Raw genomic sequence first — 13,036 nt, forward strand, 5'->3', positions numbered from 1 at the left:
GTAGTGGGATTGCTGGGTCATATGGCAGTTCTATTTTTAGTTTTTTAAGGAACCTCCATACTGTTCTCCATAGTGGCTGTAACACTTTACATTCCCACCAACAGTGCAAGAGGGTTCCCTTTTCTCCACACCCTCTCCAACATTTATCGTTTGTAGATTTTTTGATGATGGCCATTCTGACTTGTGTGAGATGATACCTCTTTGTAACTTTGACTTGCATTTCTCTAATGATTAGTCATGTTGAGCATTCTTTCATGTGTTTGTTGGCAATCTGTATATCTTCTTTGGAGAAGTGTCTGTTTAGGTCTTTGGCCCATTTTTGGATTCAGTTGTTTGTTTTTTTGATATTGAGCTGCATGAGCTGCTTGTAAATTTTGGAGATTAATCCTTTGTCAGTTACTTCATTTGCAAATATTTTCTCCCATTTTGAGGGTTGTCTTTTGTTCTTGTTTATGATTTCCTTTGCTGTGCAAAAGTTTTAAGTTTCATTAGGTCCTATTTGTTTATTTTTGTTTTTATTTCCATTTCTCTAGGAGGTGGGTCAAAAAGGATCTTGCTGTGATTTATGTCATAGAGTACTCTGCCTATGTTTTCCTCTAAGAGTTTTATAGTGTCTGGCCTTACATTTAGGTCTTTAATCCATTTTGAGTTTATTTTTGTGTATGCTGTAAAAGAGTGTTCTAATTTCATTCTTTTACATGTAGCTGTCCAGTTTTCCCAGCACCACTTATTGAAGAGGCTGTATTTTCTCCATTGTATATTCTTGCCTCCTTTATCAAAAACAAGGTGACCATATGTGCATGGATTTTTCTCTGGGCTTTCTATCCTGTTCCAGTGATCTATATTTCTGTTTTTATGCCAATACCATAATGTCTTGATTACTGTAGCTTTGTAGTATAGTCTGAAGGCCAGGAGCCTGATTCCTCCAGCTCCGTTTTTCTTTCTCAAAATTGCTTTGGCTATTTGGGGTCTTTTGTGTTTCCATACAAATTGTGAAATTTTTTGTTCTACTTCTGTGAAAAATGCCATTGGTAGTTTGATAGGGATTGCATTGAATCTGTAGATTGCTTTGGGTAGTAGAGTCATTTTCACAATGTTGATTCTTCCAATCCAAGAACATGGTATATCTCTCCATCTGTTTGTATCATCTTTAATTTCTTTCATCAGTGTCTTATAGTTTTCTGCATACAGGTCTTTTGTCTCCCTAAGTACGTTTATTCCTAACTCTTTTATTCTTTTTTTTTGCAATGGTAAATGGAAGTGTTTCCTTAATTTCTCGTTCAGATTTTTCATCATTAGTGTATAGGAATGCAAGAGATTTCTGTGCATTAATTTTGTATCCTGCTACTTTACCAAATTCATTGATTAGCTCTAGTAGATTTCTGGTAGCATCTTTAGGATTCTCTATGTATACTATCATGTCATCTGCAGACAGTGACAGCTTTAGTTCTTCTTTTCTGACTTGGGTTCCTTTTATTTCTTTTTCTTCTCTGATTGCCATGGCTAAGACTTCCAAAACTATGTTGAATAATAGTGGTGAGAATGGACAACCTTGTCTTGTTCCTGACCCTAGAGGAAATGGTTTCAGTTTTTCACTATTGAGAACAATATTGGCTGTGGGTTTGTCATATATGGCCTTTATTATGTTGAGGTAAGTTCCCTCTATGCCTACTTTCTGCAGGGTTTTTATCATAAATGGGTGTTGTATTTTGTCAAAAGCTTTTTCTGAATCTATTGAGATGATCATATGGTTTTTCTTCTTCAATTTGTTAATATGGTTTATCACATTGATTGATTTGTATATATTGAAGAATCCTTGCATCCCTGGGATAAATCCCACTTGATCATGGTGTATGATCCTTTTAATGTGCTGTTGGATTCTGTTTGCCAGTAGTTTGTTGAGGATTTTAGCATCTATGTTCATCAGTGATATTGGCCTGTAGTTTCTTTTCTTTGTGACATCTTTGTCTGGTCTTGGTATCAGGGTGATGGTGGCCTTGTAGAATGAGTTTGGGAGTGTTCCTCCCTCTGCTATATTTTGGAAGAGTTTGAGAAGGATAGGTATTAGCTCTTCTCTAAATGTTTGATAAAATTCGCCTGTGAAGCCATCTGGTCCTGGTCTTTTGTTTGTTGGAAGATTTTTAATCACAGTGTCAATTTCAGTGCTTGTGATTGGTCTGTTTATATTTTCTATTTCTTCCTGGTTCAGGCTTGGAAGGTTGTGCTTTTCTAAGAATTTGTCCATTTCTTCCAGGTTGTCCATTTTATTGGCATAGGGTTGCTTGTAGTAATCTCTCATGATCCTTTGTATTTCTGCAGTGTCAGTTGTTACTTCTCCTTTTTCATTTCTAATTCTGTAGATTTGAGTCTTCTCTTTTTTTTCTTGATGAGTCTGACTAATGGTTTATCAATTTTGTTTATCTTCTCAAAGAACCAGCTTTTAGTTTTATTGATCTTTGCTATTATTTCCTTCATTTCTTTTTCATTTATTTCTGATCTGATCTTTAAGATTTCTTTCCTTCTGCTAACTTTGGGGATTTTGTTCTTCTTTCTCTAATTTCTTTAGGTGTAAGGTTAGGTTATTTATTTGAGATGTTTCTTGTTTCTTGAGGTAGGAATGTATTGTTATGAACTTCCATCTTAGAACTGCTTTTGCTGCATCCCATAGGTTTTGGGTTGTCGTGTTTTCATTGTCATTTGTTTCTAAGTATTTTTTTTTATTTCTTCTTTGATTTCTTCAGTGATCTCTTGGTTATTTAGTAGTGTATTGTTTAGCCTCCATGGGCCTGTATTTTTTGCAGTTTTTTTCCTGTAATTGATATCTAGTCTCATAGCATTGTGATCGGAAAAGATACTTGATATGATTTCAATTTTCTTAACTTCACCAAAGCTTGACTTGTGACCCAAGATATGACCTATCCTGGAGATGTTCCATGAGCATGTGAGAAAAATGTGTATTCTGTTGTTTTTGGGTGGAGTGTCCTATAAATATCAATTAAGTCCATCTTGTTTAATGTATCATTTAAAGCTTGTGTTTCCTTATTTATTTTCATTTCGGATAATCTGTCCATTGGTGAAAGTGGGGTGTTAAAGTCCCCTACTGTGTTTGTGTTACTGTCAATTTCTGCTTTTATGGCTGTTAGCATTTGCCTTATGTATTGAGGTGCTCCTATGTTGGGTGCATAAATATTTACAACTGTTATATCTTCTTCTTGGATTGATTCCTTGATCATTATGTAGTGTCCTTCTTTGTCTCTTGTAATAGTCTTTATTTTAAAGTCTATTTTGTCTGATATAAGAATTGCTACTCCAGCTTTCTTTTGATTTCCATTTGCATGGAATATCCCCTCACTTTCAGTCTGTATGTGTCCCTAGGTCTGAAGTGGGTCTCTTGTAGACAGCATATATATGGGTCTTGTTTTTGTATCCATTCAGCCAGTCTATGTTTTTTGGTTGGAGCATTTAATCCATTTACATTTAAGGTAGTTATCGATATGTATGTTCCTGTTACCATTTTCTTAATTGTTTTGGGTTTGTTATTGTAGATCTTTTCCTTCTCTTGTGTTTTCTGCCTGGAGAAGTTCCTTTAGCATTTGTTGTAAAGCTGGTTTGGTGGTGCAGAATTCTCTTAGCTTGTGCTTGTCTGTAAAGGTTTTAATTTCTCCGTTGAATCTGAATGAGGTCCTTGCTGAGTAGAGTAATCTTGGTTGTAGGTTTTTCCCTTTCATCACTTTAAATATGTCCTGCCGCTCCCTTCTGGCTTGCAGAGTTTCTGCTGAAAGATCAGCTGTTAACATTATGGGGATTCCCTTGTATGTTATTTGTTGTTTTTCCCTTGCTGCTTTAAATAGTTTTCTTTGTATTTAATTTTTGATAGTTTGATTAATATGTGTCTTGGCATGTTTCTCCTTGGATTTATCCTGTATGGGACTCTCTGCACTTCCTGGACTTCACTGACTATTTCTTTTCCCATATTAGGGAAGTTTTCAACTATAATCTCTTCAAATATTTTCTCAGTCCCTTTCTTTTTCTCTGCTTCTTCTGGGACCCCTATAATTCAAATGTTGGTGCATTTAATGTTGTCCCAGAGGTCTCTGAGACTGCTTTCAATTCTTTGCATTCTTTTTTCTTTATTCTGCTCTGTGGTAGTTATTTCCATTCTTTTATCTTCCAGGTCACTTATCCGTTCTCCTGCCTCAGTTATTCTGCTATTGATTCCTTCTAGAGAATTTTTAATTTCATTTATTGTGTTGTTCATCATTGTTTGTTTGCTCTTTAGTTCTTCTAGATCCTTGTTAAATGTTTCTTGTATTTTCTCCATTCTATTTCCAAGATTTTGGATCATCTTTACTATGATTACTCTGAATTCTTTTTCAGGTATACTGCCTATTTCCTCTTCATTTGTTTGGTCTGATGGGTTTGTACCTTGCTCCTTCATCTGCTGCATATTTCTCTGTCTTCTCATTTTGCTTAACTTACTGTGGTTGGGGTCTCCTTTTTGCAGGCTGCAGGTTCGTAATTCCCGTTGTTTTTGGTGTCTGCTCCCAGTGGCTAAGGTTGGTTCAGTGGGTTGTGTAGGCTTCCTGGTGGAAGGGAGTGGTGCCTGTGTTCTGGTGGATGAGTCTGCATCTTGTCTTTCTGGTGTGCAGGACCGCATCCAGAGGTGTGTTTTGGGGTGCCTGTGACCTTATTATGATTTTAGGCAGCCTCTCTGCTAATGGGTGGGGCTGTGTTCCTGTCTTGCTAGTTGTTTGGCATAGGGTGTCCCGCACTGTAGCTTGCTGGTTGTTGAGTGGAGCTGTGTCTTAGCTTTGAGATGGAGATCTCTGGGAGAGCTTTCGCCGTTTGATATTATGTGGAGCTGGGAGGTCTCTTGTGGACCAGTGTCCTGAACTGGGCTCTCCCACTTCAGAGGCACAGGCCTGATACCCGGCTGGAGCACCAAGACCCTGTCAGCCACATGGTAGTTGTGTGTGACCTTGGGCAGGCTGCCTACTCTTTTCTGGTCTTCTTTTTTCCCATCTTTTTTCAAAATTTTCATCTGTGCTTCATCTAGTTTCACTTGTTCATAGGGTGCCACATGCAGAGGCCTGGGCCCCAGCATTTCAGACCAGAGTTTCTAGTGCCAAATGGCTGCCGCAACCCTGTAGCTCGGGGGGACCATGTGCAGAAGCGCTGCCCTCTACACCTCCACTCCATTTTCATAGGTTTTAACTTTTAATCAATTACATTGTTTTATTTCTTTGGAATCTCTTCAATTATTTCCAAAGTTATTTTTTTCCTTGAATAATCAATAAATACTGAACACTATTTTTGCTGACTCTTCTGTCTTTTGACATATCTTCCATTACCAATTGCTAAACAAGAAATTCTTATTGCAGAAGGTTCTGGTTATGAGTATAGAATAAAATATGAACCTCTTCCCCGAACCACTCTAATCCCCACTTCCCTCCCCATAGGTAAGCATTACTGACAACTTGGCATGTTTACTTCTAATTCTTTACCATCTCTCTCTCCCCCTCCACACAGGCAGACATACACAGACATATATGTTAAAATTTTATATTTACATAAAGGGAATTACAAACATTTTTCTAAGACTTGCTCTTTCCATTTGATAATGGCTGCAGTCTGTTTTCATCCGTATCGCTCTTTGGTCACATTGCACACAGGAGTATGAAGTTCTAGATTTGTCTAAGCACTCATCTATTCAAGATTGTTTTCTGATTTGGTTGTAAAAATATTTTCATATTACTTTTTGTGTACATATTTAAATATTGCTATGGGATTAATTCCTTGAAGTGGATTTTTTGCGTAAAAATAGTACATTTTAAAAATGTTGCCTAAACTAATGAGAAAAAAGTGACATATGGCAGTTCTACACTTAGTAAGAATCTAGAAGATTACAGCAAAACATCATTCCCAACATATCCATTAAGGAAGAAGTTAAATTTTAAAAATTTAAAAAGATTAATTGTTGTATGGTTGATTTACAATATTATATTAGATTCAGGTATACAAAATAGTGTTTAAAATGTTCATATTTTCATTTTTTGATCCATGATTTCTTTCTATTTATTTGTATCTTTTGCAATTACTTTCATCAATGTTTTATAGTTTTCAGTGTACAGATCTTTCACCTCCTTTGACATCTTTATTAGGGTATAATTGCTTTACAATGTTGTGTTAGTTTCTGTGGTATAACAGTGAATCAGCTCTATGTATACATATATCCCCATACCCCCTCCTTCTTGAGCCTCCCTCCCACCCTCCTTATCCCACCGCTCTAGGTGGTCACAGAGCACCAAGCTGATCTCCCTGTGCTATGCAGCTGCTTCCCACTAGCTATCTACTTTACATTCACCTCCTTTGTTAAATTTATTTCTAAGTATTTTTCGATGCAATTGTAAATGGAATTGTTTTCTTTCTCTTTCAGATATTTCTTTGTTAGTGTATAGAATTGCAACTAATTTTTGTATGTTGATTTTTTTATCCTTCAACTTTACTGAATTCATTCGTTAGTTCTAAATATTTTTTGGTGGACTCTTCAGGATTTTCTATATGTAGGATTATGTATCTATAAACAGAAACAATTTTACTTTTTCCTTCCTGATTTGGATGCCTATGTTTCTTTTTCTTGCCCAATTGCTCTGGCTAGGACTTCCAGTACTACACCGAATAAAAGGCAAGAGTGGACACTCTTGTCTTATTCCTGATTTTAGAGAAAATGCTCAGCTTTTCACCATCTTGTATAATGTGAGCTTATCATATATGGTCTTTACTATGTTGAGATATGCTCCTTCTATACCCAAATTGTTTAGAGCCTTTATAGGACAGTTTTATGGTTTCCTCTGCCTGGGCCCTTTATATTTAATGAGACCTTGCCTAGTGTTTAGGTTAGTTTCTCATCTCAGACTTTTCCCACTGCAATATTGTCATGAGTTTGGACCTCAAATCTTCTCATAGTACAGGAAAAAGATTCTGATTTCTCATAAGTGATTCTATTTCTATCCATGGCCTGGAATGATTTTCTGCCAGTCCTCACCCCCTTCAACACCTGCTCCTCTATAGTTTTCCCCATCTCAGTAAAAAGGACCACCAGCTGCAGGCCCTGCCAACACCTTGATTGCAGCCTTCTAACAGACCCTGTGTCATAAACCATGTAGCTAAGACACTTCCAGATTCCTGACCCACAGAAACGCACAGAAAATAAATGTTTGTTGTTTGCAGCAGCTAGGTTTGGGAGTGCTTTGTTACACAGCAATCAATAACCAATGCACTTCACCAGTGGTACTATCATTTAAAACCTATATGCTGAGCTTTTGAGAGAGATTAACAAAAAACAAAACAGGAAGGAGCAGGCCTTGGGAAACTTATGAAATTAGGAAAGGATACATACACCGACTTATGACAATTTTGAGGCATACTTATTATAATGTGCTTGTAGTTCGCTAGTGCACCCAACGTGTGGAGGTTTAAAGAAGAAATAGCAGGTGTTTCTATTAAGATTTCCAGGAGAAGCTGAGTAAGGAAGAGTGCTTAGTCACATAGGCCTCACTGAAAGGACTGATTACCTCTAAGGGTTACCCAGTAGGTCATCTGAGGTCCCTGTTGAATCTCTCTTAATTTTATTTCCACTTTTAAACTTGTATGAATAGTTCTGATGATAATTACCAAATGTTGATATGTATGGAAAATCAGCATTCCACAAATATCCAACTTGGGCAGCTTTCATACACGTGTGGCTGCTTGAAATTCAGCAAATTTCATTAGAATCACATGTTTGCTTAGAGAAATAGTCAAAAACCGTGCTGAGAACACACACACACAAACACAAACACAAACACACACACACACACACACAAGTAGATGCAGAAAAGAAGAAATCTTAGGTCAAACTCATAAGAAATGCTCATAGTTGGATTGGATCTTCTGAGATCCCTCACTGCTATTATTATTGCTAATATAATCTGGATATGTCTCTTAATACTCTGTCTCAAGAGACTGCTACACTTAATGAGATAATAATACTGTTATATATTACAGGGTTGCTCACTTCCTACATTTTAATTATTCTTTAATGCAGTCTATGCTAAAGAGCATCTTTGCTCAATTGCTAAAATATTATTGTAATCATTATCAAGAATATACATAGTCTCCATCAATTACCATTTTCAACTACTTTTCAGATATATTTCCCCATCATCTCCACCATCCACTAGTCTTTAGGAATCCATCAAGAAAACTTGCCCACAGATATAGAGAACAAATGTATGGACACCAAGGGGGTAAAGTGGCAGGGAGGGGGAGTGGTGTGATGAATTGGGAGATTGGGATTGACATATATACACTAATATGTATAAAATGGATAACTAATAAGAACCTGCTGTTTTAAAAATAAATAAATAAAAAGAAAATTTGCCCATATTCCTTATCATTTCAGTTCCTTCTTCAAGTTTTTCTTCCTCAACCAAAATCCTGCCCTCATCTGAAATAACCTCAAGGATCCTGAACAAGGAGGATATTTATGACCCACATTACAACCTGAGGAGCTTCATTCTGAGTACTCTTTGATCTTCACAACCTCTTTGGCCTTCCCTGATGCTCCCTTCATGCTTAGAACTTCTCCACTTTCACGGCCACCCCTGGACATCTTAAACTTCAGGTGGCGAAAGAGAATTCTTGATTTTCTGCCAGTCCTCACCCCCTTCAACACCTGCTCCTCTATAGTTTTCCCCATCTCAGTAAAAAGGACCACCTGTTGCTTGAACAAACATCTAGGATTCACCCTTGATGCCTCTCTTCCTTTGATTCCCCACACCCATGTGACCACTTCTCCCACGTCTGCCTCTACCTAGTCATTCAGATCTTGGCTTAAATGTTCTTTAATCAGAGACCTTCCTTCTCCACTCAATGTGTGGTGATGGCTTGCCATCATGTCTTTCTATTTCAATCATCATCACCTCCTGATATGTTCTCCTTTTTTTTTGTTTATCGTCTGTCTCTCCCTGCCTTTTGCTCCCATTATTAGAATATAATTCCATGAGGGCAGGGACCTTGCCAGTCTTATTAACCGTCATGGTCAGGCACATGGTTAATGAGCAAAACACGTCTGTGAAGTTCATCTTAAGCCCACGCCTCTCCCTCCTGACTACAGTGAAGCTACAACAAGGCTCCACGCTGAAGCCCCTCTCACTGTGACCTGTGGCCCCTCAACACACCCCGATTTCCCAGTCGTCCTGTCTGCTTCTGATGCTGATATGGACCTGCTAGTACTTCTCCCCCTGGAACTCTGGACCCCTCCTATCCTTATCTTCCCTCTTACTTCTAGTGCTAATTTCTGACTCTGCTCTCTCTTTTTCTACTCTCCAGCAGCCAAGAGTAGCTCAAAAAATTTATACATGGAGCTGGTTTGACCCATAATAAACACATGCTAACTCAAGCCAGCAGATGCCTCACTCCTTAGTTCTGCTTTTTTAGCTGTTTTCTTGTTAGCTCCTTACCAGACTTCTACAGGGGCTATAACAAATTCTTGTGCTTCCTCACCTCTTACAGCATATGATTGGAGTCATCTATGAGGGCGTCTTCTGCACCTTTTCTCTTTATTTGTGACTGTACCCTTCTAGTTGTTTGATATCTCAGCACCTTCACCCATGAAATCCTCCCTCCTTTTCTAAGGAATAGGATGATTTCTTTTATCTTCAAACTTTATCCCTCCACATCCCCACCAAGGTTCCCTTGGCATTTTATTGCATCAATTACTTTTCCTCATGGATCATAAATTTCTCCCCCTCTATAAATATGTCCAGGTCTCCATCATTCTAAAAAATACCTTCCCTGTATCTTACTAACATATGAACTATCTTCAGTCTTTCCTTTTACATTCAGGAAGATGAAGTCTATTGTTTTGGCCTCAATTTCCTTACAACCAGTTCACCCTTTGACACCTGCTGTTCTGCTTTGTTAATCCTCTTGACTATTTTGGGTTCCTGTATCCTTTGAGTTCTGGCTAATTTCTGCCTGTTCAATTTCTCCAGAGTGCTGTGTTTATCCACTGTCCTTCCTCCTTTCTCCCTTGGAGATTGTGCCTAATGGCTTCGATTATTTTCATGTTAACAATCCCAAAATCTGTATTTGTGGTCCTAACCCTTAACCTTAACCTCAATCCCGTGCCTACAACAATTCACCAAATATCTTACCAGGGATGTGCCTCCAACATCTCAAATTGATCGGATTTCAATCCAGACTTATTGCCTTTGATTCAAACCTACCTCCTCTTTTCTATTTTTTGTTATTGATTCCCTCAAATACTGTTTACCCAACTACAAAAATTTGGAGTGATCTTTTACATTATTTTTTTCTTCCAGCCTCATAGCTCATCACATTTTCAGCTAAGCCCAGAATGAACACATTATGGGTGCATTCTTAGAACAAGCATAGGGTGGTTTCTGGTCTGTGATGCAATGAGAAAAATACAGCAGTCCACAAAATTAAAAGATTACACACAAAATTAAAAATCATCAACCCAGAGGACTGCCCTTTGTTCTGAGATTATGTTCTTCATGTGTTAAAAGAGTCCTGTTTTCATAAAGTAAAATTGATAGTAGTGTTTAATTTGTTTTAACATCCTCGTGTGGCAAAATCATGCAAGGCTTTATTTTTTAATCATCTACTAAATCTAAAAATCGAGAAGGTTCTGCTATAAATTCCTCATTTGCCATCCCTCCTTTCCATTCCCAATTTCACCACCTAGCTCAGGGTTTTATTATCTTTTTTCTTGATAATTGCAGCAAACTCCTAATCAATTTATTGGTTTCTATGGCTTTGCTCTTTTCCAAATATCCTACATACAGACCACAGTCAGAGGAAACTTCTAAAACCTTGGCCTTGGTCGCGTCTCTCTCCTTCTCAACACCCCCGAACGGCCAGCATCACGATGGTCTCTGTCATCTACTGAGATTCAAGATCCAGCCAAATGCAAGGTCCAGCCCTTAGACTCTGTGGTCCCACACTTGACACTTCCTTGTCCAGCCAACCTAGGCACTCTCTAGCTCACTACCTTGTTTTGTTTTCTTCTTAGTTTGTCCCCATCATGGATCCTCTGACGTATTCATTTATGTGTTTACTATCTGTCTCCTTCCCACACTTATGCTAGATTATAAGTCACTTGTGGCCAGAAATTTTATTTTTGTTCACTACTGATCTCTAAGGCCTACTCCAGGTTATATGTCTTCTATCATTGTTGAAAAATGTAAATGGGAAAAAAGAATGAATGACCAAAAAAGAAGAAATGAAATCTCTCCTAACAGCTCTCCTTAGGTCAGTGGTTCTCAGCTAGGGATGACTTTGCTCCCAGGGTCAGATGGCGTGCGTGTCTCTTCCTTCTTGGCAACAAAGGGAAATTCAGTCGTGTACGTAGGAAAACCAGCAGTGCACACTCCTTTGTGACTGTCCACTTTAGGGGACAAATGGTGTCATCTGATGCTCCTGGCCATGGGAGAATGGACGGCGCTGGTCTCCCCACCAGGAGTTGCTAGAAGTTAGGTTACTTATGAACAAAACTGGTGAAAGTGAACAGAGAGAAAAAGGCAGTCAAAGATGAAGCTGTTACTCTGGAAGCCCAACGGCCCTTCAGCCAAAGAACTCAATGCATCAATTGTCAGTCCAGCCGAACTATTTGTGAATGGAATGCTTTCTGTTGAATGAATGAGTGCAGTTCCATAATTCACAAAGTCTGACTCAAAATGGGCTGAGAGATGGAGCGTGATGTGACTGATCAATTACTGCACATTTTCCCTCCTGTGAACCACAGCCCTTTGGTTTTACGCCATCACCCGGACATTAGTAAGCCACAGCCAGTTGTAGGAGAAGCCCTGTCATTTATAACGTGACTGGATCATTATCCATCGGCTATTTTCCACACTGAGAAGCATTTCTGATCTGAGGACTAAAGTCTTTAGGCCAATGATGACCTTTCACTTACACCTTTCTTCCAGTTAGAAGAATCTTATGGCTGTGAATTGTAGAGTTCTAGAATTCAGAAGGTCTACAAACGTCTTTTGATTTCCTTCTGATGTCTTTTTGCAAACTGTGCCAAATTCACTAAGAAATATGCTTATAAGAAATGTGGTTAAAACTTTCTGAAAGGGATACCCTTGGTTCTGGTCTCCCTGGTCGTACAATCAGAAAGCTTTTTTGTTGTTGTTTTGTTGTGTTTTCTCTCCAATGCTAGACTGGCAAATCCCCCTTCTAACTTGTCCCTTTTTATCCCATTTTCTAAGGAATCGCCAGAACTACTGACCCTTACTTAGGAAAGAGGCATATAGTACAGAATTTACCCTAATAGTTTCCCATTACATGCAGATTCTGCTTAGGGAAACATTTTATTTAACCCAAGGTCTCCAGCAGTTTTACCATAGCCTCATTTTCAAAATTTAATTCTATACGTTGATCAGTCCTTCCAGAAATAAGGAAAAGATGCAGAGAAATTGCCCTAATATCCTTAATACATTTTGTACCCTTAAAATTAGGATGCAATCTATCCTTACTTTTCATCAAACTAGAAGCCTAAATGTCAAGTAAAAATTCTGTCCATAATAAAGTCTTGCTAGTCGGGGTCAAGGTGGCATCATGTCATCTAAAATCCTGCCACAAGAGGGAGTAAAACCCAGCGATCTGTAGCCCATTGCCCTGCCATCCTCCGCAGACACCCAGCCCTCTACCCAGCGGCTCCAGCTTCCCTTTCGCGTCTCTTGTCGCCATGTTGCCTGTGGAGAGTCAACTCCGACTGCCCTTCTGTGGGCTGGGGACAGGTGGCAGTAGTCAGGTCCTGGAGAGAATCCAGCGCACAGCCCACGCTGTACCAGCTGCTTCCCTCTTCCGCGGACCCCCAGGCATGGAGGAAGCAGGGTCTCCAGGTCTCCTCCAAGGCAGGTTGCCGAGGGCAGGGCTTCTCTGTGTCATCCTGATGAACTCTCAGGAGGACTTAGTCCACTCGGACACTGGAGGAGGCCACTCTCTGAGCTTTCAGGGTCAC

The sequence above is a fragment of the Balaenoptera acutorostrata genome, chromosome 9 (genome assembly GCF_949987535.1).
Source record: "Balaenoptera acutorostrata chromosome 9, mBalAcu1.1, whole genome shotgun sequence".
NCBI lineage: Eukaryota > Metazoa > Chordata > Mammalia > Artiodactyla > Balaenopteridae > Balaenoptera > Balaenoptera acutorostrata.